This window comes from Bos javanicus, chromosome 5 (assembly GCF_032452875.1).
Source record: "Bos javanicus breed banteng chromosome 5, ARS-OSU_banteng_1.0, whole genome shotgun sequence".
Lineage (NCBI taxonomy): Eukaryota > Metazoa > Chordata > Mammalia > Artiodactyla > Bovidae > Bos > Bos javanicus.
The window spans coordinates 12,601,946-12,628,435 of NC_083872.1; the positions used below are offsets into that span (position 1 = coordinate 12,601,946).

General features: G+C 37.8%; 1 long non-coding RNA gene across 1 annotated transcript in view; it reads left to right on the top strand.

Moving 5' to 3' along the window:
• The first annotated feature begins 1,288 nt into the window (after positions 1-1,288).
• Positions 1,289-26,490, top strand: part of LOC133247175 (uncharacterized) — a 105,730-nt gene continuing 80,528 nt past the window's right edge. Inside the window, exon 1 of the long non-coding RNA XR_009736293.1 lies at positions 1,289-1,475. This is a non-coding gene — a long non-coding RNA (uncharacterized LOC133247175). The remainder of the gene's footprint in view (positions 1,476-26,490) is intronic.

The window sequence follows — 26,490 nt, forward strand, 5'->3', positions numbered from 1 at the left end:
CAGGCAATCCTCCCAGACATGTCACCAGCCTAGGACTGATTTCCTTTTCCTTCTTAGAAGGGCTGATAGCATCTTGCGGTTACATTTGCTTGTTAGTAAAGCCTTTTCTAAAGAACTAAAGTGTGCCACTGAGTGTCATTTAGACTCAGTCAAGCTGGATTGATACAAAGTAGAATGTTTTGTAGATAAGAATGAAGTGATATTTTTAGATCTTTTTAAACTTAAAAAGCCTTATGCCACCATTAGCACTTTCATTAAAGTAGCATTCAAATAGGAGATGGGTTTTTATGCATATATATCAAATTAAGCAGAAGAAAATAGTTTTAAGATTTCTTATGTTGACTGCCTTTGCAATTCACAGGTTTTGGAAAAGTAATTCTTATTTTTTCAATTAATCTTTTATTAAGGACTCCTGCAGAACAGGCAATTCAGTGAATACTTTTGAGAAAAACAGAGATTAGTCTAAAATAGTTAAGATATCCTGTGGGGTCTTTGTTTAAGTATTCTAATGGAAGCAAGTCTGACCCCTCTTTTCTTCTTCATTCCTGTCATCTGCATGCTATGAGCAGAATAACTAGCCCGAAAGCCCAGGGAAACCAGACAGGTAAATAAACAAAGGAACCAATGACCAGTGTAAGGTAATGGAAGTATGGAGACTGGAAAACTGGAGCCAGTGTGACTTAGCCCTTATCATAGGTGTTACTTAGTTCCAACCAATTGGAATTGTAGGCCCAGTATTGATAAATCTGCCTATTGATGGAAATCCTTTTCCATTTTTAAATGGCAGCTAATTCAAATTAAAAGGAAAGTGATTCAGTTGGCAAAAAAGCTTTTATTTTTTTGTACCATCTTACGGAAAAACTCAAATGAACTTTCTGGCCAACCCAGTTTATTCTATAGGTCTTTTCTGTGTGGGCCAACAAGAAAGTGGCTATAAGCTAGAATCAGGGCATAGCCTACCAAGTGCAACTCTCACTAGGAGTGAAATGAAATTAGAAGACAGAGCTGTTAGACACATTCTAACTCCCTGTTAGGAGATATCAGCTTTGATTGGATGCTTTGAGGAAGAGTCCAAGGAAGAGGGAATTTTCCCCTCTATTGGGTGCTGTCAGAAAGTTGCAACAAGTCTATGACTGAGTATCTCAGTTAATCTTACCTGGAGAGAGGGCAGATTAGAATGAGGCTAGAGCTGTAAATTAGTAAAAAAAACAAAAAAAAAAACAAAAAAAAACCTGCAGCCAGTCTTATTCAATTGCAAGAGGGGCTGTTTGGTATTTTGTGGTGTTTGTACAGAGACCTTGTTTTTTATCAGTGCTGAGAAGAAATTGTGAAGTAGCCTTGTTTAGACTAATTTTATCGCAGTTTCAGAGTGACCTTGTTTGATGCTGGCATTCCACAGATTGTGTATATCCAACAAGAGAACAGTGTGGTCCAGCCGTGAGTGCCACACAGCTTCAAACAACAGAAAGCTGTCTGTGAGTCATGTCAAGGCTGCATTTTTCTTTCTCCGATCTGAAAGCTTTACTTTTACTTATACAGTTATTTATGTACAAAGATGTTCAATGTAGCAATATTTATAGCAAAACAGTCTAAGTATTTACCAGCAACAGAAAGGCTTAATCACTGATTATTATAGCATCTAATGGGTCACGATGCGACTTTGCTTTGCTAAAAGCAAAATATAAAATATCATTTGTTTCTGTTTGTGTTGATGGTCATTAGTGTTTTTTGGCAAATACTGTTTCATTCCCTTTCTAAGATAGGTATATATTTCCTGACCCCGTTGTGTTTAGACAAGGCTATGTTATTAGTTCTTGTAAAGGAGTTATATATGAGTTACTTCCAGATTTAATTGTTGATCTAAGATCCTTGTTTACTCTCTTCCTTTGACATGGCTACTGGCAATGATCCAGATGAAGGACTGGATCCCAGAATAAGAAAACCATGAAGCAGAGTCTCTAGTTGACGTGCAGTAGAGATACAACATGAGGAAGAAAAAAAACTTATTGTTTCAGTCACTGAGATTTTGTGATTGTTAGTAACTGCAGCATAATCTATCCTGGCTAATAGCACCAGAAATGGAGTGCTATAGCGAAAAGGAATATGTGGAGTTGGGTTAAAGGCTGGTGGTGGTTGATGAGTGAGAAAACTTCTATCTGTGGCTGTAAAGATGGGGATTCATATTGGGCAGTAACAAAACACATGGTAAAATGGTCACCAAAATAAATTATAAAGCAGCTAATGTACCTATTAGAATTAGAGCTTTAAGAGAGGAAGTTGAAAGACAAAATATTAGTAGCAAGTCTTAGCTTCTAGTGGCTGTTTGACAAAATATTACAAGAAAGACACAAGCTATTAGAATTAGCTATTACATAAGCAAGGCTATGGTTTTTCCAGTGGTCATGTATGGATGTGAGAGTTGGACGTGAAGAAAGCTGAGCACCAAAGAATTGATGCTTTTGAACTGTGGTGTTGGAGAAGACTCCTGAGAGTCCCTTGGACTGCAAGGAGATCCAACCAGTCCATCCTAAAGGAGATCAGTCCTGGGTGTTCATTGGAAGCACTGATGCTGAAGCTGAAACTCCAGTACTCTGGCCACCTCATGCGAAGAGTTGACTCATTGGAAAAGACTCTGATGCTGGGAGGGACTGGGGGCAGGAGGAGAAGGGGACGACAGAGGATGAGATGGCTGGATGGCATCACTGACTGGATGGACGTGAGTCTGAGTGAACTCTGGGAGTTGGTGATGGACAGGGAGGCCTGGTGTGCTTCAATTCATGGGGTCGCAAAGAGTAGGACACAACAACTGAACTGAACTGAACTGAACTGAAGCAGGAATGCAGTGGCCCTTTCACCAGGTAGTTTCAAGCCATCTTTTGTTTCAGAAAGGGCCTTTTGATGTATATATTCTGGTATTTGTTCTCTTCTGTTGCTTTAGCTTCTGCCCCGAGGATCCCCTTTTATGTGTGCTTAGTCTTCCTTGCCTGTCAGCTTATAATTGTCACTGTTTTTCAAATACTTTTTAACATCCTACTTCTTTTTCATTTTTTTATCATTTGCTTTCTATTTCTCTTAAGGCATTCAGTGTGTTTATTGATTTTCTCTTGTGTCCTTCCTGTTTGATTCTTCCATTCTGAAATGACATTTTCATTTATTAAAGATTTTCTACATTTGTAAGCTCAAATTTCAAATTTTTCTATTTCTTCTCCTGTTCTCCAATTATATAAGTTCTAAAATTTTAGAATTAAGATTTATGTTATATCCTGGTTATTAACATTTTCTTAAATCATCTAATCTCACTTTGAAGAATTTGGTTATAGTTTTCATCTATTTTTGCATTCAGATCATCCTGGCATGCCTTCATTATCTGTAAGGATATTATTTTGCTTCTCATTTTCTTTCTTATTATAAAATTTTCTCCTTATAAAATCCTCTTTTGTTATGCTTTTCATATGTTTTGCATTTTTCTGTATTACAGAGAGGGAAATCCAGATAGCTTTCCTAGAATCACAGTGCTAGATTTCCTCCTGTAATTTTCAAAATGTGTTCAATAATAAAAGTTGACATTTTTATAAGATCTTCTAACTCTGATTCTTTCTCTCCAATATTTTCCTGAACCATTTTTTTGTCTTTTTTTCCCCTAATTGGGAGTTCTATTTTCAGTATTTTATACTTGATGCAAGATTTGATACTGAAAGGGAATTTTAGCTGATTACTCTCAATGGCTTATAAAGACCAGATTTTTCTAGCACCACTTTACATACCATGGTCTCTTAGCTCACACTGTGAATTCAGGCCTGCTTCTCCCTCCTGATTCCAGCTGCTAGCCTTGGAATATCTTGATGAGTTTACCAGTGAGTACTTGCTGGCAATTTGGATACTTTTCAGCTCTGGAGACATCAGAAACTTTTGTCTTTCTTCTGCTTTCTCTCACAACGTTGTTGAAACTGTGTGATTCTTCTTGGTGATGGTGGTTGGTCTTCACCTGCTCATATTTGAAAGTTTATCGTTAACCTAGTGATAGACGTTGTCCATGTAGGTTTTAGGTTTTGCTCCCCTATTCCCTGTACCTATTTACATGATGAGATTTGAGGAAATTTAAAAATTCTGCCACCAGGAACTCCCTGGCTGTCCAAGGGTTAGGACTTGATGCTTCCACACTGGGGGCCTGGGTTCAATCCCTGGTGGGGGAACTAAGGTCCCACTGCCACCACCTTCCCAGGAGTCTTCCACCTTAAATGTTTAAACACCTACTTTTTTTGGATTTATGCTTTTATATATTTTTATTCTCTCTTAAATACATACTTTATCATATTTTTATATATTCATATATATGTGTGTGTGTGTATCAGTGCAGTCATGTGACATGCTGAATGGGGAAAACTGCAGATTTGTGACATGTATTCCAGCTTTGGAACTATTGTCAGTGACCCGGATCTCATTATATGTTTCTAGCATCCATATTTTGATCTCTAATCTACACACACATGTGCACATATGCACACAATAAAGGCTCTTTGAAAGGTAGATGATGCCAAATTTTAGGGCAGAAAAAAGAATCTGTATGAACCTGGGCCAATCTATTTGTACTAATTTTATAAATAAGGAAACTGAACTCCAAAGGATGTTGCTGGACACAAGCATGCTTTAAAAATGTCAGCACAAGTGCTGAAATAAAGAAAGGGAAATTAAAGAGGCTCTTACTGGCCAAGTTTATTTGCAAAGGACAGGGAGGCCTGGTGTGCTGCAATTCGTGGGGTCGCAAAGAGTCAGACATGACTGAGCGACTGAACTGAACTGAACTGAAAATAAGATTAATGATAATTTTTGTGACTAAAGTTAACTAAAGAAGTTGACTCTTAGAAAGCCTGGAAGTTCCTAATAATACTCAAACAAGAAAAGTTTGTATGAGATCCCCAAAAGGTATTACAATATAGAAGAGTGTATCTAATAGAATATGCTTCATATTTTATTGATCCAAATATATAAAGAATTGCTAATATATATAAAAAAATTACCTAAATATCTATCTATAAAGTTTAGGTATGTACTTTCTTTGATCCAGTGAGTCCATAAGGAAGCCAGGTTATCCCAGCAAAAGTAGATTCAGTAGCAAGAGAAGGAAAGCCTGATCAGCACATGTAATTGATCAAATTCAAAGGGTGTCTGCAGCTAATCAGCTTCACTGGTCACACACAATAATCAAGCAAAAGGAGGATTCAACAGAGTGTTCTAAATGATGAATTAACCAAATGTACAAAAGAGTAAAGCTGACTATGCAGACACTATCCCTCATCTCCTAGGAGCTGACAATTCTTGATGGTCCAACTAATTAAAATAAAATACTAATAAGAAATATATACGACTTTAATAGTACTGACAAACCACACTAATATATCAATGTGACAAGGCAGTGGATAGGATAAAACTTAGAAGAATTCCTTACCTCTTTGAAAGCTACTGTGTCTCAAAAAATTAAAACTTTTATATAAATAAAACAAAAAAGTTAAAAGCCTCACAATGCAATGATTAGAATTTTACTAGAAAAAGAAATTTACTACTGGTTAGCAGCCTAGAAATTATCTTAGACTGCTCAGTCAGGGCCGTGTCTCAACTAAGAATTAAAACTTTTCATGAAGTGAAAGTATTAGTCACTCAGTCATGTCCGACTTGTTATGACCCATGGACTGTATGTAGCCCATCAGGCTCCTCTGTCCATGGAATTCTCCAGGCAAGAATACTGGAGTGGGTTGCCATTCCTGTCTCCAGAGTATATTCCTGACTCGGGGATTGAACCTGGGTCTCCTGCATTGTAGGCAGATTCTTTACCGTCTGAGCCACTCAAAACCTGCTGCTGCTGCTGCTAAGTCGCTTCAGTCATGTCCGACTCTGTGTGACCCCACAGACGGCAGCCCACCAGGCTCCCCTGTCTCTGGGATTCTCCAGGCAAGAACACTGGAGTGGGTTGCCATTTCCTTCTCCAATGCATGAAAGTGAAAAGTGAAAGTGAAGTCACTCAGTTGTGTCTGACTTTTAGTGACCCCATGGACTGCAGCCCACCAGGCTCCTCCATCCATGGGATTTTCCAGGCAAGAGTACTGGAGTGGGGTGCCATTGCCTTCTCCGACTCAAAACCTAGTTAGGCTAAAATGATAGCATTTTCTTAAAGATCTGGTGAGATTAGCAAAACCCCGTGTAGGGATCTTAATGGAAACCAAGGAAAATAAGAGAAGAAATAATAGAAAGACAAAATATAATATATATTACATATATAACTTTATTCTTGGTTTTAAAGTTAATGTGTTTATTAATTTTGTAATCATTATAGTAGTATGCTGTCTATTTTCAAAAGGTGTTTAAAACATTAAAGTAACCTAAAACATAAAGTGTTTGTTCAGTAAGATATATTTAAAAGTTTGGGGAATTTCACTAAATTCTTGAACTTTGTTTTATTGATTTCTGTAAGTAGTTTTTAGAAGAATTTAAAAACTTACTATTTACTCTAATAATAAAATTAATAATAAATTAGATACTAATAAAGCCAAATGTTTGTGTTACTGTCTAACATAAAGGCCTATCATATAATAAAAACTATTGATAATATTCTAGTCAGGAGAAAGTAGAAATTTAAAAAGCAAACAAATAAATGAGCAAGAAAATTTCAGATAAGTTAAAAGAAGCAAAGTAGAGTGATGCAGCAGAATGTCGGAAACGTGTTAATCTGGACTGGGGTCATGGAAGGTCTCAGTGCAGCTGTGATGTTTGGGGTGAGACTTAAATGATAAGCAAATACCAGTCCTATGAAAATCTGAGGGCCGAGAGTTCTGGCAAAAAACAATAAGAACCAGTGTCCTAAAGCAAATGTCCTTTGCTGTATCCAAGACTTAGAAAGAAGGCTGGAAAGTTCAGGATCTTTAGGTGAATGTCAGAATGGTAGGAGAAAAAACCCTCTCCTCTTACTGTGGAAGGTAAGCCACAGTAAGAGGAAGGGATTTTATCCCCAGCATAGTGAAAAGTCACTGGAGAGCTGGGTACAAATGAGTAAAGAATGAATTAACTAATTGTATTTGGGAAATCCATTATTGGGAAGTGAGAGGGGATGATGGGAGACCTGTTTGTTCTTTACCTGGATCCTTGTTCCAGTATTTCCTTGTCCCATGAAGCCTTCCCTGCTCACCTGAATGGAGATAATTTCACTCTTCTTTGCACTTTTTAACACTGCATCACTACTGTCTTAGGACACTCATTATATACAGATTTGTACTTTAGGGAGCTGTCATGTTTCATCTCCCCTTGAAAATCTTAGGATGTATAAGTTCCTACAAGGTAGTGACTATACCTTGTGTATCTTTGCATTTGTAATAGAGCTTAACTTAGTGGGTAATACAAAATTAATATTACATGAGGATGAAAAAGTAAAATTTTGTTTTGCTTATGGTAATTTGTTGTTGCTCTTCAGTCACTAAGTCGTGTCTGACTCTTTGCGACCCTATGGACTGCGGCATGCCAGGCTCCTCTGTCCTCCACAATCCCCTAGAGTTTGCTTAAATTCATGCCCGTTGAGTCAGTGATGCTATCTAACCATCTCATCCTTTGCCACACCCTTCTCCTTTTGCCTTCAGTCTGTCTCAGCATTGGATCTTTTCCAATGAGCTGGCTCCTCGCTTCAGGTGGCCTATTGTGTATGGCAGTACATAGAATCAATTCAGCTCCAGTCTATATAACTATTGAAAGAATTAAAAAATAAATTATTATTGGTATCCACATTAAAAAAGCATGAAGAAGGTGGGCACAAAAGTTGTCTCAAATGTTTATTCAAGGCCAATTCAATGGCTGTTCTGGAGAAAATATATCTGGATAAAACAGAGAAAACTTTTTGAAAACTTTAAGTTTTCTAACAGTTTAAAAAATATCTGGGTGGGGAAAATTGGGTTGAAAACATTACTAGCAGTTTGACAAGGTTCCTTTGGAAAACAAAAATAAAGAAGCAAATAACTTCTGTATTCTACTGATTATACTATTGGTAGAAAAAGAAACTAAGAAAGCATTTCATAGACAGTATTAAAGAGATGCAATATCATACATCAGGAGAGAATGGGCTGTGCTAGTGAAGGCCAGGACTAAGGAGAGGTATTGGGGTCAGCACAGAACGGTGAGCACTGGTGAGAAGGAAGATTTCAAAGATGTGAGACACGAGGGTTGCTCATCCATGAACAATGCTCTGAATGGAAGCAGAGGAAATGCTTCTGGTCTATTAAACCACTAAAGTACAAACTACTTACTGAGGAGAACTCTGTGAAGTTGGAAAAACAGTTTTAGGAACAACAACAACAAAAGGAATATTAATTATCATCTGTCCAAGCTTTGTATTTTGTCAATGAGAAACCTGAATTGTAGAAATATGAAATGGCACACTGGTTGTTTCACACAGTCACACAGCTAAGTAGCAGAAACAGTTCCAGCTCATTGCTCTTGCCACTGCAAACTGGGTGATTGCAACCCATTTCCCCCTAATTTTTGACATAGTGCTTTAAGTGTGGGGGAGGGGTGTTCATTCTTGCCATTGTCCGCCATCTTAGGGAACTGAGGAGCACGTTGGCCCCCAGCGAGGGCTTGAGCAGAGGACACAATGCTGACAAAGTCCACTCACTCTCTGGGACTCTGAATTCTGAACACAGAATCTAGGACAAAACCTTCATCTCGGATGAAGCTGAGTCATCTCAGCAGTGGCAAGCTGACAAGCCTATCAGTTAAATTCAGCTCTTGGATCCCTGGAGCCACCTCATTTTTTGCTCCTTGTGAGTCTGTTTCTTTTGCCTTTCCTTCTATTTTCAAATTATCCCATATTATGCACATTTATTTATTTTTTAATATATTTTTAAAGTTTTTTGTTTAGTATGCTGCTGCTGCTAAGTCACTTCAGTTGTGTCCGACTCTGTGCGACCCCATAGACGGAAGTCCACCAGGCTCCCCCATCCTTGGGATTCTCCAGGCAAGAACACTGGAGTGGGTTGCCATTGCCTTCTCCTCGCTTGGTGTAGCAGAGTCAATTTCTTTTGTTCACTATCCAAAAGTTCTAATTACTGCACTGCTCCTACGAATATAAACATGTCAGGACATAAGACGAGAAATTAAAGAAACAGTGAAAAAGAAAAGGCAATGCCTCAAGTTTTTATAAGTAAGACTGAAACAGAATTTCAGATTAGGGTGTACATGTAGGTTTAATACAGTTTTATTAAATAGCTAATCTGTGTCCAGCAGTGGTGAGATAACAACCTGTGGACATTTGAATGAATGAATGGAAATAAAAAGATCCCATAACACACGTCAAGACTCAACAGGTGAGTTGGACAGCCTGATGGAAAGAAAGTGGGACCCAAGAATGAGAATGAATAAATTGGAGCTGAGAGCAGCCAGGAACAGAATCCACAAGATGACTGAGCTACCTGGATGCCCAGGGCCACCTCTTTCTTACTCCTGAGCCTGGTTCTTTCCCTCTTCCTTTGAGTCTGGAAATTCTGAAATTGATTTCTGTACCTGTGTTCATAGGTAATTGAGTCCATAGGTAGCGCTAAGAACAGAAGGCCCAGAGATTCCTTTAGTGTCTTTCCATCTTCTACCTGGGCCTTCAAACTCTATTAAAATGCCACTGAAAAAAATTCTCCAAGAGGTATAACTGGAATTCTTGCCTGATGTTGCATTTAGTACCCATGAGCCAGACAGTTTAATCTTACAGCCTCAATTTCCTCTTCTATGCAATGAAGAAACAACACTCGCTCTGTTTACCTCCTGAGTTGTGAGAAACACATGAGTAAGTGGATGCAATAGCTTAGTAAATTGAGAAAAAAGAACAAGAGAAAAATGTTACTTTCCCTTCGGCATCGTTTCCAGCCTGTGTTATGAACAGTCATTTCTCAGCCATGTCAGAGAGAGAAGCTTTAAAAAACAGTTAGTTAAAGATAAGGAGATTGAGACTCTCTTGCCACCTTCAAAGGCCAACCTTCAGGTTATGCAACTCCCTAGAAATAAGGACAGAACAGAGGAGTTTTGACAAAAATTAAAGTACATGAGACTTCACTTTCACTTTTCACTTTCATGCATTGGAGAAGGCAATGGCAACCCACTCCAGTGTTCTTGCCTGGAGAATCCCAGGGACGGGGGAGCCTGGTGGGCTGTTGTCTACGGGGTCACACAGAGTCGGACACGACTGAAGTGACTTAGCATCAGCAGCAGCAGCAGAAGTGACTTAGCAAATGACTTAGCAAAGTATATGACAGGTATACCATGACTGAGAAATTGCCAGAGTATTCGTTCAGAAAATAGGTATATTTCCATGAGAAATCATCAGAGTATGAGAATGTATCGTGTATTTCTGAATCCCATGCATCTGGCATAGGTTTATCAGATATGCACTGAGTAAATGATTGAACGAAAACTCTTCTTGCCTTGGCCCCAATGCACGTACTTGCCCAGTGCGACATGCCTATCTCCTAAGCTAGTGACAGTGACATGCCATTCAGAATGGTAAACTAGTCATAAAAGTTTGCCTACTGTCCCTCTGGAGTCTTGTAATTTTACATCACTGATGTTAAATTTTAGAAATATAGAAAAAGAGGACAAGGATGGGCTTAGCTCATAATAGTAAAGTAAGGCGCCGACTCTTTATTAGGAAGTCCAATTCCATGAAAGCGAGAAAGAGCGGGGGGAAGAGAGGAATAAAGTAGAAAAGGAGGAGTAGAAAATTAAAGTGGTACTTCTTTGAGCTGGCCAAATGTTTTTAATTTGGGCAACCAATTCTTAGGTTTGGAAAGGCCATATAAACTTCTACGTTCCAGAATGTTCCATAATCAAGGAAGAAGAACTTAGAATCTTTAGAACTATTCTGTCACCTTCTTTCTGTCTCAGGTCTCTTATTGTTCAAGTCTAACCCACATCATAGCAGCTCATGATTGTGTTACCCATCTCTTTGGGAAGATTCTGGAAGCTGTACAGGTCCGGTGAAGCTACTTGGTCAGGTTCTTCTTTCCATCACTGGCACCCTGGTTGGGTCTCTTCATAATGCAGTTGTGGCAACAACTACAAAAAATTGGCTCCATGACTGTGGGAATGGATTGAGCCATTGGTAGAACTGCAGTGGGCAAGATGCCAAGTGGAGAGCTGAGGCACTCAGGGAGAGCAGAACAGTTGCATGAATCTGAGGGAGTACTTATACTGAGTCTGGAAAAACTCCCAAATACCTTTTTAAGGACTTGACTTTAGCCCAGCAAAATAAGGGAGTAAATGAGAGAGTCAGAAAATAGAGAAGCAAAACTGAGGATAAAAGAAAGGCAGAATGACAGCTATGGAGCAAGGCTGGACAGCAAATGAAGCATTTTAGGGCAGAAAAGTGGGGGTCTTTCTATGAAAGATATTTGTAAAAACAAAAATGGTATGTTTAATAATGACAAAATCAAACTGTTCAAGAAAAAATAAAGGCAATTATAAATTCCAGAAAGCAAACCAAATCAAACAGTAAATTCCAATAATTGTAGAGCCAGTTATGTATTCTAATAACCTTGAACATCTAAAAGTGAAAAGTATAAATATTAAAGGTAAGCTAAGATAGAGATTTGAAGACATGATAGAAAAGCTAGAGGCACTCATACTTCCACCTTAGAAAATAGGCATTTGAGATGTTGGTGATCAAAAAAAAAAGTGAGATGAATGGACATTGAGAAGAATTATTTCAAGTGACTTTAACACATAGCAATTTGTACATTCCTAGTACTCTTGCCTGGAAAATCCCATGGACGGAGGAGCCTGGAAGGCTGCAGTCCATGGGGTTGCTGAGGGTCGGACACGACTGAGCAACTTCACTTTCACTTTTCACTTTCATGCATTGGAGAATGAAATGGCAACCCACTCCAGTGTTCTTGCCTGGAGAATCCCAGGGACGGGGGAGCCTGGTGGGCTGCCGTCTATGGGGTTGCACAGAGTCGGACACGACTGAAGCGACTTAGCAGCAGCAGCAGCAGCAGTATTTAGTTTAAGAACAAAAGAATATCAAAAAATATTTAACTGCATTGTGCAATGATATTTTAAACTAATTATATGTTGGAAAATAGAAAAAATAAACAATTGTGGTAATGTTTTTAGGAACATTTGTAAAATAAAGAGAAATGCAAAATCAGTGAAATTAACTAAAAGTCATGTAATGACTTTATGTTTCCATTGGAATATCAGTACAGCTTATTTATTTTTATCTTGCTAATATAACAAAATTTAATAGCCTATTTCATACCTTTGTATACTGAAAAGGCCTTCAGATGGTGCAACCTAGTATAAATAAGCAACTCTAGTGCACAGATTTTGGTCTCTATTATTTCTCATGAAAAAGATCTAGAGATCCTTTTTAAACTAGTTCCAGGTCTCTGACAGGAAATAAAAAGATGATTCTAGTATGTGTTGTTGAACTAAAGACAGGGAAGCTATTGCAAGATAATAGGAGTCAGGTCAAAAGGTCTCAGGAGCCAACTTGAAGTTCTCACTGGCATAAAAATGAAAAATTTAGCGCTGAAAAGAATGACCATACTGTATAAAACAGATTACATATATAAAGAAAAATCTGAATTCTTCATGATACTAAAAACAAAAAAGGCAGCCTCATTGATTTGCTAGAGCAGCATCTTATTATTCTGAAAACCGGTAAAGAAAGGAAATAAATCAAGCACTTCTGCCTTTCCTATACAAACCACATTTCAAGGTAACAAATAGTTAATGTGGAAAAATTATTTATAGTAGAACAGATAATTCAGAAGACATGGTAAAATTAAGTATGTCAACATTTTATAATCCTTAGTTGAATAACGGATTTGGCAAAAGATCATCAGTGGCTGCTAAAACCATTAGGTAAATGTTGACAAGGAACTTGATGGATGAGACAAACTCACTAATTAATCTTCTCATCACTCAGAAAGGAGCAACCAGGTCTGATGTCTCTTATGCTAACATGATACTGTAGAAAGTACACAGCACCATCCATGAAATATTATTGCAAAAATTATTTTAATATGAATTTAATTCAGCCTCTAGTTCTAACTACCAATTTTGTCAGTTCAGTTCAGTCGATCAGTCGTGTCTGACTCTTTGCGACCCCATGAATTGCAGCACGCCAGGCCTCCCTTTCCATCACCAACTCCCGGAATTCACCCAAACTCATGTCCATCGAGTCGGTGATGCCATCCAGCCATCTGATCCTGTGTTGTCCCCTTTTCCTCCTGCCCCCAATCCCTCCCAGCATCAGAGTCTTTTCCAATGAGTCAACTCTTCGCATGAGGTGGCCAAAGTACTGGAGTTTCAGCTTTAGCATCATTCCTTCCAAAGAAATCCCAGGGCTGATCTCCTTCAGAATGGACTGGTTCGATCTCCTTGGAGTCCAAGGGACTCTCAAGAGTCTTTTCCAACACCACAGTTCAAAAGCATCAATTCTTTGGCTCTCAGCCTTCTTCACAGTCCAACTCTCACATCCATACATGACCAATGGAAAAACCATAGCCTTGACTAGATGGACCTTTGTTGGCAAAGTAATGTCTCTGCTTTTGAATATGCTATCTAGGTTGGCCATAACTTTTCTTCCAAGGAGTAAGCATCTTTTAATTCCATGGCTGCAATCACCATCTGCAGTGATTTTGGAGCCCCCAAAAATAAAGTCTGACACTGTTTCCACTGCTTCCCCATCTATTTCCCATGAAGTGATGGGACCAGATGCCATGATTTTTGTTTTCTGAATGTTGAGCTTTAAGCCAACTTTTTCACTCTCCTCTTTCACTCTCATCAAGAGGCTTTTCTTTGTAGAAAGCATTTAAAATATCACATATTAACAACATTATGACATAACACACACAATTCAGCTATTACACATTTCTATTTTCTCTTTCTTCATATGAGAAAAAACTGCAGGTTTGAACTACCATGGAAACTATAATTAATATTCCCAAGGATTACAGATACATTGCTCTTGAAGTGTGAAGTTCTCAAGAAGGGTTTCTCACTTTCATCCATTTCTTATTCAACCAAGGTTTATTGGCCATCTTCTGTAGGTCCAGGGATGTGTTAAGTGATATTGATTGAGAAATGCACATTAGAGTCTCTGACCTGGATTTGATCACAATTCCCTCAAAATTTAGGACTCCATTCCTAGAGGTAAATTACCTGGGCAGAGATATTTGGAAGGGAGTAATGGAGTGAGCTCTGACCTAGTTATCTAAACATCATAACTGGTAAAGCAGATATCAGACATGACCCAGGGCCATATTAATGAGAATGTTAAGAGTTCTAATTTTGGAAATTAAAATATACCTTTCTGAGAGTTGGGCTGTGAAGAAGGCTGAGCACCGAAGAATTGATGCTTTTGAACTGTGGTGTTGGAGAAGACTCTTGAGAGTCCCTTGGACTGCAAGGAGATCCAACCAGTCCATTCTGAAAGAGATCAAGCCCTGGGATTTCTTTGGAAGGAATGATGCTAAAGCTGAAACTCCAGTACTTTGGCCACCTCATGTGAAGAGTTGACTCATTGGAAAAGACTCTGATGATGGGAGGGATTGGGGGCAGGAGGAGAAGGGGACGACAGGATGAAATGCCTGGATGGCATCACTGACTCGATGGACGTGAGTCTCAGTGAACTCCGGGAGTTGGTGATGGACAGGGAGGCCTGGCGTGCTGTGATTCATGGGGTCACAAAGAGTCGGACACGACTGAGCGACTGATCTGATCTTATCATAACATGGCCTATTCTCAATTTTTTTCTTGGTTTCTTTGAAAGTCAAGTTTATATAGAATTGTTGGAATAAAAGATAAATCAGAAAGTCTTTAGCATTTAAACACAAATTCTTTTGAATTGTGTGGCAAATATTTTACTCACAGATTTTTTGTTTTAAAGAAACTAGTGCACATAAATGGTTTGGGGATGAAAGTCAACCAGAAGAGCATTAAATATTTTGTGTCATTAATCAAAAATGGATTTCTAGGAGAGGCAGCTGATTCTTAAAAAAATTTTTTTTTTAATTCTTCAAAAGAAGAATAACAGAATCTCTGGAATTTTATTTTCATATGACAGAATTCAACAAAGAGCTTCCTGTGGTGGTTGCTTTCTTCATATCAAACAGAGAAATTATATGCAGGTTTGTCATGTAATTGGAATAATATGTCACCTTTGTAGAGGGACTTGAATTGCATCATTCTGTCCAGTAAGCATTTTTCTATCATCCTGGCTGGGAAGAAAGCTCAGGAGAGTCCCTAGCCTTTGAAATAATTTTGATAAAGAACCTTTCATATTTTATAGAATACATTTTTCAGCAAATTAACTACAGTTATGAGAGCTTGGAAAAATAAGTCCTCTGAACTTCCTGGGGTTAGTGAAAGTTTAACTTACTTTCAAAAGGAATCTTTCTGTTTTATTGGCCCTCCCTGGGCAGCTTGAAAGACTACTTCTTCGTTTAAACTTGTGTCAAAGTCTCACTTTGAGAGGAAGAAATCAATCTAGTCATTTGAATCTGGCAACACTCTTTAATTTGCATCGAGGACAGTGGCAAGAAGCTAGAATGGAAAGAAAGCAATCAGGACACCAGGAGACAGACTTCCTGGAGATACCCTGAGCACCCATATGGGAAACTCTCTCAAGGGAGAAGTCTAATCAGGGGATGTGACTGTGACAATATAGAAGTAATCTTGAGATCATCTCCCAGCATCCCTGTTCTGGGAGTTTTTGCTTATTTCAGTTCATCCCCTTGATGCTAGCACAGTAGTACTATCTTTGAATGCCTCGATTATAAATTGTGAGTCTTAAAACTTCTTGGTATCCATATTTTTTGCAACACACATAAAAACTCAGAGATAACTGGCCAGTAGGGAAAAAGGAGGAATAGTGAAGCAGAGGTATGAAAGGATGAGAGAAAAAGACATTGGAAATAAAGACAGAGACAGTCCTGAATGTTGGTATGCTGGACAATGTTTAACAATCAGTTCCCTACTTAAAAAACAAGGGCTATTTGTAGCATTGGCCAGTTTCTGCGGTACACATTTTTCTCTGTGTGTGTGTGTGTGTGTGTGTTTTAGCCACTCAGTCATGTCTGACTGTTTGCAACCTTTTAAATGGTAACCTGCCAGGGTCCTCTGTCTGTGGGATTCTCCAGGCAAGAATACTGGAGTGGGTAGCCAGTCGCTTCTCCAGGGGATCTTTCTGACCCAGGGATTGAACCTGGGTCTCCCACATTGCAGATCATCTGAACCACCAGAGAAGCCTATGGCTGATTTCATACTAACTAATGGGATGTTACCAAATGTGAATTGGAAAGAGATTCCTCGTACCACATTGTTATACAGTTTTTCCAACATACAGACAATAAATCTGAATAATTTCTGGAGCCTATATAATACTAAAATACCAAATAGAGAATATTAAAGTAAATAATAGTAAAAAAAAATTAAGAATTGGTGAGACCTGATAAATTAGTACCTAAATAATATAATTTAATTAACTGTAAGTTTAATTTTTAATGATGATTGTGTTTTACAACCAGCTTATAAAATTCTTGAATTTAATAATTGACTGAAATGGCAACCCACTCCAGTGTTCTTGCCTGGAGAATCCCAGGGATGGGGGAGCCTGGGGGACTGCCGTCTATGGGGTCGCACAGAGTCGGACACAACTGAAGTGACTTAGCAGCAGCAGAGCTGGTTCCGGTACGCCAATGGTCTTGATGATGTTACATGCCTGGTGTCAGCTGTATTGTAAGCTGAGCAACCTCATTTTTATCCCTGGATTACTTGAGATAGCTCAGTACCTTTATAAATCTCTATCTCTGTTACTCATAGCTAACTCAACTGGATTTTGGCCATTTGTACTGCAGGCAGCTATTTTACTAGGAATCGCATCTCACTAAAATTTTAAAGATGATAGGAAAAGAAAAATATATAAAAGAAACCTTTAGTAGCACTTCCTTTTTGCTGATGCCTTGTGTAAAGTATTGTGGTTAACATTTTGATGTAAACTAACTTCAGCTTCTTTTTCTCTTGGTGTCTGGTACAGATTAGCCTCCTGCCATCCAGATAGCCACTAGATCTTTGCTTATGAATTCCCTCAGGGCCACTGAGACTATAACTGCAAAGAAGACAAGGCTCATCTTCAAGTTTCAAATCAGGCTTCACAAGGAAAAAAAAAAGTAAAAGCAAACCTTTCTATTATAGAAGCTCAGCTTTTTTGAGTGATACAACGTCTTGATGATTTCCAAAGCCTGAGATCCTTAGAGGTCTCAGAGTACAGTGTTTATGCATAAATCAGAGAGTGAGGGGGAAATCTATGACAATAGTCTATTTCAAAAAGATTGGCAGACTTCCCTTGCAGTTTAATGCCTAAGACTCTGAGCTTCCATTGTAGGGGGAGCTAAGATCCTGGTCTGGGAACTAAGATCCTGTATGCTGTGTGGCCAAATAATAAATAAATGTTAAAAAAAAAAAAAAAAGATCAGGAAGTTAGGACAGTGAATAATAAGGGAGAATTACTAGGACATAGCTCAACCTTGGATTGTGGATCCCTCATGGGTCCACATTTCTGGGATGGGATGGGAGTGATACAATATGATTGTATCATGATTAGTCAACCGAAAAAGAATAGAATTCTGTATCACCAAAACTACCCTCTAATTAAAAAAAAGAAACTATAATCACTTTATAAAATCCAGATGAATATCAGAATTATCTTGGAATTTTTTGAAAAATACAAATGCCCAGGTATTTCTGTTTTTTCTCCAGAGCTCCAGATATGTTTCTAATGAGCAGCCATGTTTAAAAACAACTGGATTATATGATGATCTTTTGCTTTTATCTAGTTTGTTTCAATTTTTCTGTTTCATAGTCAGTGTTCCCGTTTCATTTAGTTTATGTTTTCCAATTTCTCCATCTCTTCTTCTTTTTATGTTCTTTCTGAAGCCTTTACCAAGTGTAGTAGAAAAGCTTTTGTATACATATATACAAATTATATGTATAATATATATATATTGGAAAACTTATGAATTTTTGCCTAACTAAAAAATATATGACATTTTGATTCTACTTGTTTGACTTAGTATGAATAGAATGCTTGATTTCTAATTTTAAAAATAGATATGTAATAAGCAACAAAGGTTTACTGTATAGCACAGGGACCTATAGTCAATATCTTACAATAACTTGTAGTGGAAAATAATCTGAAAAAGAATATATGTGTATTTGTATAACTGAATCACCTTGCTGTGAACCTGAAACATTGTAAGTCATTGATACTTCAATTTTATATGTGTGTGTGTGTGTAATTAGAAAACAGTGATAGAAATCCAGAATATATTTGAGAGGCTCCCAGAATATAAAAGACTACAGGCTTCTGCAAGGTACTACCGCATGTTTCTAACATGGACGCTGAGCAGTAAGCTTTCCTGGTGGCTCAGCTGGTAAAGAATCCGCCTGCATTGCGGGAGACCTGGGTTTGATCCCTGGATTGGGAAGATTCCCTGGAGAAGGGAAAAGCTACCCACTCCAGTATTCTGGCCTAGAGCATCCCATGGATTAGTCCACAGGGTTGCAAATAGTTGGACACGACTGAGCGACTTTCACTGAGCAGTAAAGTAGAATGCCTGAGAGGATGTACCAATGTCTGGGTCTAAAGACAGCCTCAGAGGCTCGCCGAGTTTCAAGGAGAAGAGAAGAGATGCTGGGACGAGTGGAATGGGAGAAGCCTGGAGAAAAGGAGGCTGTTGCAGCGCTGGGTCTTGTGACACTGAGTGTTACAGAGGCCAGCTGCTGTTTGCAGACACATTGGATTGCCCTCAGCAGAGGCCAGGAAGAACAGAAGATGATAGTAGGGTCAGGGGTGGCAACTTGGCAGGATTGGCACGGCCCCCCTGAGAACCCACAGTCCTTCTCCAGAGAACAGGGGAAAGAGAAAGAGATGAGAAACACAGACTGAATTAACTGAGTAACCTCCAGGTGAGTGTATTTCGCAGTGGGAGTGATTGAAGTCCCCTGAATTGGTAAAATTTTTATTATTTACCTTTAGCAGACACAGGCCTTGTGAACAAAATTACCTTGCATTGTATATAGGGAAACTTTAATAGTCACTTTTTTCACAGTTGAAAGTCTTCAAAAATACTTTTTATAAGTACTTCCCACTAAAAACTTATGGTTCAGTTTAGGGTTATGAATAGGGATCAGAAGATTTGAGGTGTGGGGTTTTTTTTTTCTTTTTGTTTTTTTCAATTGAGCTATAGTTGATTTACAATGTTGTGTTAGAATCAGGTGTTCAGCAAAGTGATTCAGTTATATATCTGTATCATCTATATCTGTATCTATATATACATATACATATATATATATATATATATATATATATATATATATATATATATATATAAAATCAAAGGGTAAGCCAGGCTCTGGGGTAGACCCCTTCTTTGTCTTTCGAGTGACTCCAAGCACCCCTTGGCTACATAACTCCGACCTATGGCTGCATCTTCACATGGCCTTCTTCCCTGTGCCTCGGTGCATCTGTCAGTTCTCTCTTTGGCTTTTCCCTTACAAGACTCTGGAGTTACAGAACTATGAACTATAAACAGGTGAAAATTTAAACCTAATTTTGTGGTAATTTGTTATAGCAGCAATAGAAAACAGATACAGCCAACTTCAGGAACATTCTATTAGATCATGGAGCTGAGGTCAGGGTCTCTCTAAAAGACAGATTGTGCAGTGTGGTCTACAGCTGCAGTAAGGCCAGGCCCCCTTTCCTTTATCCTCCTCTGGAACTCTATCTTCAGTTCCCTCTTACTCTTTCCCATGTTCCTGATCAAAGATGATAGTAGCTTCTTCCATCCTAAAATGTCCTGAGATGGGCTGCCCAGACCTTGGAAGTGCTAGGCACTAAGGCATATGTCCTTGCCCTTTCTGCTTCCTGAGGGCTGGAATATGCAAAGATGTACTGTTAGTCGCTCAGTCGTGTCTGACTCTTTGTAAGACCGTGGAGTGTAGCCCACCAGGCTCCTCTGTCCATGGAATTCTTCAGGCAAGAATACTGGAGAGGTTTGCCATGACCTTCTCCAGGGGATCTTCCTGACCCAGCAATCGAACCCAGCTCTCTCACTTTGCAGGCAGATTCTTTACCATTTGAGCTATGCAAGAAGCCCTTGCAAAGATATAAGCACTCTCTTTTTCTACTCAATTTTTGAATGTCTTAACAAATGAGATAACAAATTGGTAGATAGAGAAACTAAATATCCTTTTTTTTTAGAGTTCATGTATAAAAGATTTGATAATCTCTATAGTAATGTAAATCAGTATTTAAAACAAAGTTCCTTTTAGTTTCTAAATATACAATATATTGTAAAATCCTAAAGAATATCCTATAGTATAAATCAGTGATCAAATAATTCCAATAATTTCTAAATTATTTGTTAATTTGTATAATGTTTTTAATATATAATTTTGTTTGATAGACTTGTAACAACTTGTCTAAGCCATGATCTTGGAATTTCATCAACCTTTTCAGCTTCCCAATTAAAGTTATACATTTTAGATGACATATAATTTAATAAGGAATATCCATTAATGTGTTCACAGTGCTACTCTCTCAGATTTTGCTCTTATTTCAATAATACAAACTAAACTTTTTTAAAATTTGGCCTTTTAACTGTGAAAATCTCTAATCTGTATAGTAATATAAATTAATATCTAAATCAATATTAAGATCAACTCCCTTTGTTATCTGAATCCTCTGAAATTTTTATATATTCAGTATCTCTATTATTGACTGAGTCATAAAATAATTTATTGAAATATTTGTTTAATAGGCTTAATTTCACTGATTTCATTCCCCTACTTCATTGAACAAAGTTTGCAAGTTTATTTGGACAATTTTCAGGAATCAATAAAATGAAAGATTTGTTTTCTTCAGTGATCAAAACAATTGCATTTTCGTTTGATTGGTGGACACCTGACTAATTTCGATTGAAATGGTATCTTATTTTATTTTACTTAAAATATGATTTTTACAATAATTTCATTTGTTTCATTATCATACTTTTCTTTATGTAATTTTATATATGCAATCATTTTAATCATTTGTTTATTAACATCAGCATTTGTAACCAAGGTATAGTTTTTGATTGTAAAGTTAAAGGCTGTATTGCATCTTTATTAAACTATTAGAAGTTAAAGCCAAATCTCTGTAAACATCCCATTTCACAATTTCTACTAAATGCATAAATGAAGCCTTTGCAATCTTGGCACAAAACATCATCCACTGAAGTAAAAATATTCTTCCAATTTTCATTATTTTAATCCAAGGTCTTATGATTGTTATTTGACTCCATACAAAGTTTATTTGATGAATGGGAGTAAATAAGTTTATCAAGAAAATACTGGTTCCAAATAGGTAAAGGAGTATGTCAAGGCTGTATATTGTCACCCTGCTTCTTTAATTTATATGCAGAATCAGTTCAGTTCAGTTGCTCAGTCATGTCTGATTCTTTGCAACCCCATGAATTGCAGCATGCCAGGACTCCCTGTTCATCACCAACACCCGGAGTTCACTCAAACTCATGTCCGTTGCATCAGTGATGCCATCCAGCCATCTCATCCTCTGTCTTCCCCTTCTCCTCCTCCCCCCAATCCCTCCCAGCATCAGAGTCTTTTCCAATGAGTCAACTCTTTGCATGAGGTGGCCAAAGTACTGGAGTTTCAGCTTTAGCATCATTCCTTCCAAAGAACACCCAGGGCTGATCTCCTTAGAATGGACTGGTTGGATCTCCTTGCAGTCCAAGGGACTCTCAAGAGTCTTCTCTAACATCACAGTTCAAAAGCATCAATTCTTCGGCGCTCAGCCTTCTTCACAGTCCAACTCTCACATCCATACATGACCACAGGAAAAACCATAACTAGATGGACCTTTGTTGGCAAAGTAATGTCTCTGCTTTTGAATATGCTATCTAGGTTGGTCATAACTTTCCTTCCAAGGAGTAAGCGTCTTTTAATTTCATGGCTGCAGTCACCATCTGCAGTGATTTTGGAGCCCAAACAAATAAAGTCTGACACTGTTATCACTGTTTCCCCATCTATTTCCCATGAAGTGATGCAGCTATACAGAATATATCACATGAAATGCCGGGCTGGATGAAGCACAAGCTGGAATCCAGATTGCCGGGAGAAAGATCAATAACCTCAGATATGCAGATGACATCACCCTATGGCAGAAAGCGAAGAAGAACTAAAGAGCCTCCTGATGTAAGTAAAAGAGGAGAGTGAAAAGTTGGCTTAAAACTAAACATTCAGAAAATGAAGATCATGGCATCTGGTCCCATCACTTCATGGCAAATAGATGGGGAAACAATGAAAACAGTGAGAGACTTTGTTTTTTGGTGGGGCTCCAAAATCACTGCAGATGGTGGCTGCAGTCATGAAATTAAAAGACACTTGCTCCTTGGAGAAAAGTTATGACCAACCTAGACAGCATATTAAAAAGCAGAGACATTACTTTGCCAATGAATGTCCTTCTAGTCAAAGCTACAGTTTTTCCAGTAGTCATGTATGTATGTAAGAGTTGGACTATAAAAAAAACCTGAGCACCAAAGAATTGATGCTTTTGAACTGTGCTGTTGGAGAAGACTCTTGAGAGTCCCTTGGACTACAAGACGGTCCAACCTGTCCATCCTAAAGGAAATCAATCCTGAATATTCATTGGAAGTTTGATGCTGAAGCTGAAGCTCCAATATTTTGGCCACCTGATGCAAAGAACTGACTCATTTGGAAAAGACCCTGATGTTGGGAAAGATTGAAGGCAGGAGGAGAAGGGGACAACACAAGATGAGTTGCATGGCATCACCATCTCAATGGACATGAGTTTGAGTAAGCTCCTGGAGTTGGTGTTGAACAGGGAAGCCTGGCATGCTGCAGTCCGTGGAGGCACAAAGAGTCCAACACAACTGAGTGACTGAACTAAAGAAAATACTTAAAATGATTTATATCATCCAGTGACAATTAAATACAGTGATTAAGTCAGTGCTAAATTAAAACGTCTGTAAATTCTTCTAAAATGTTACCTGGAGCTCTCAACTTTTCCCCTAACTTTCCTCCAACATAATATGCACAAAATTCAAGAAGTATTAAAAGTCATTTTTCTCATCAAAACAACTATTTTATTTTTCAGGCAACAAAATTATGTTATTTTAGCTCTTATTCTTTCTCGCTTTACAAGATTAACAAAGTACAACATTTTAAACATAAACTTCAGATTTTAAATAAATTATTAAAATATTTTTATGTGAAACAGTTGAAGCCTCATTAATAAATTAAAAAATTGAAATTCCACTATCTCAATATCTGTTTCTGAGCAGATATTGTTAATTTATATACACACATTATTCACTTAAGTTTGGATTCAAAATAAACCTCTCCTATTATGAATTTCCTGAGGGAAAAGTTTAAAGATTAAATCTCACCAAAAGTTATAAGCTAAAGACTAAATTTAGAAATCAAATTGTCTTCTCAGTGAGGTAAATTTCCTAAAGAAACAAAAGTTCAAAACCTGTAAGTTAAAGTAATTAAAAACTTTAAATCAAATGTACTTTTTCCTATGAATTAAAATTCAAGTAAGTGAAAACCCAGGGCCTCAGAGTCCAAAGGTTAATAAGAAACAGAATATTCTAACAGTTCTATACCCCCAAAATTTAGAAAATAAGCCAGTCATCAGGCTTGATGCAGTCCTCCAGACCTAGGATTTAGTGTTATCAAAGACCATAGCAGAAACTAAGCACTCTCTTGTATATTTAAACCTCACCAAAAAATAAAATAAAATAAAATAAACCTCACCAGGTGTGAATCAAACCAAGGTCAGCTGCCCAAGATCTCCATCTTTGGGACCTTAAATATAGTTGCAAGAGATGTCCCACCTAGAGATTAATTTTGGCAATATGATTATACCACAAGTGGCAGAAAGTTCACCTATGCATATGATTTTCTTTCTCAGAGAGTGACATTTTTGACATCCTTGCCTTTTGCAAGTTTAGCAATTTCTTGTGGTGGTAGCCCCAATTATCAGGTCTTAAGCTGAGGTATTTTTTGCATATTTAATTGAATGATGACTGCAGATACGACATTAAAAGACACTTGCTCCTTGAAAGAAAAGCTATGATCAACTTAGCAAATAAAAAAGCAGAGACATCACTTTGCTGACAAAAATCCATCTAGTCAAAGCTATGGTTTTTCCAGTAGTCACAAATGGATGTATGAGTTGGACCATAAAGAAGGCTAAGCACCAAAGAATTGATGCTTTTGAATTGCTTAAGTTGAAGATACCTGCCTCCTGGGTAATTTCTCTTTCATCTCCACATTTATTTCAGCAGAAAAGTCCTCCTCAACCTATTCAAATACTGAAGCTTCTCTCGAGTCTTTAATATGTACCTCTGGGGTCCAGGGTAGACTGATACCCTGCCACATGCTCCTAAGACATGGAAATTTCTCACATTTGTAATTTGCTGAACATGAATAGCATTTCTCTTGTTATTATATCTTTTTCTGCCTCAGTCATCTCTCAATACTTTTCAGAAACTTGAATCTGCTTCTTAAATGCACCCTTTGCTTCCCTAATCAGTATAAAATCAGTACCATTTACAAAATCTTAAGATCTTGGTTTTTTTTTTTTTTTTTCATTGTTACTTTGCTTTCTGGACAGATATTTATTTGTGTAACCATTTTTCATAAATTTGGCTCAGTGAGGATCTTTCATAATAAGAAATAGGAAATGAGTGAGCTCTGGTGCTCCGAAAGCAACTATTTTTCAAACAAATTTTGGCCACCTTCAAGTCTATGGATTGGATATTCTCACTCAGGAGGAATTCTCCCAACAGACCAACCTCTGTCCAAAGCCTGACCTTGATCTATTATTCTCCAATTTGGCATCCCTTGAATATCTTTGTTGCACCTTCTCTTGGAATCTCAATTACATAAATTTCTTAATCTGGCTCCCTCAGGACACACGCAATAGCTGTTCCTGCCCCTCAACACAGTAAGAGTTTCACTTCACTTTGATCCTCTGTAATCCTTTGAATATTTTATGCTGGTCCTCTGGACTTCCTTTTGCAGACCAGTCCAATTTATTTAACTATTTCAAACAGCTGTCACAATCTTTAAGGCGATCATTTCCAGATAACTCCTCGTATAGATGCTAATTGTGATTTTAACAGATTTCTTTCTGGGGAACTCCCCCTCCACCACCACCACCATTTTGGGGAAGTTTATTCCATGAAGCTTTCTGAGACCTTGTCTCTCTTTTTCTTGGCTAGATTCTGTCAGAACCCAGTGCGGTTTTCAATTAAACAGTAAGTCAAACATGAAACCTATTTCTAAATCACGTTTTCAGGAAGGTTAAAACCATATTTATCTCCTTTGTGATTTTCTCTGTTTCTGTTTTAGCATTCATGATCTAATTTTTCCATGCATATCTCTCTGGTCTGCCTTTAAAATTTCAACTTCCACCTAAGGAAGAAGGAATTCTTCCTCTTGCTTACTTCTTGGTTCTTATCCTGCTGCTCCTTTTCTGACAATAAGACTCAAGGATGTTTTTCAAACTATTCTGGTTTCTCCTTCATCTCCTAAACAAAACTAATTTCTGGAACCAGAACATCCCAGGAACAAGACTACTAGTTATTTTAGTCATTTTAGAACCTTAAAGTTTAATATGGGTACCAAGTACCCCTTCATGTGTGAGTTAACTCTTTATATCTCCAAAATCTAAAGGCAAAGTCAGGAAACATATCTTCAAATCCAAAGCAAAGCTGTGTGTGTGTTAGTTGCTCAGTCATGTCCAACTCTTTATGACCCCATGGATTATAGCTTGCCTGGCTCCTCTGTTTATGGGATTCTCTGGGCAAGAATACCGAAGTGGATTGTCAGTTCCTTCTCCAGAGGATCTTTCTGATCCAGGGATCAAACCTGGCTCTCCTGCATTGCAGGCAGATTCTTTACCATCTGAGCCACCAGGGAAGCCGGAAGCAAATTTGGTACCGCATAACTGAAGAAACATTTAAGGGTCTGTAAACAAATGAAGGCAGGGAGTTAGCCCATCTACCTGGGGCAAAGATCAGGTTTTATAGGTTTGAAGCTTTATACAAAAGGGAAAATAACACATAATTTTGAATACAAAATTAGATATGAAAAATATATAGTGACTGAGAATGATAGAAAAAAACACAGTAAATTATAAACTTTTAAAATCTGACAAATGTTACCATATCTATAAAAATAATATATTTTATTAATTGTTTAAATATCTAGGTAGTAATTTTCTCCTACATTTTTAGTTTCATGCTTTTTGATCTTCTTATACTGATGACACTCCCTATATAGTGTGCTGTAGAGAGTATAAGAAGGTATCTAGCTTAGTCTTAGGTTGATTGAATTGTTATTAATAGTGTGTGCTCAGTGCTCAGTTGTGTC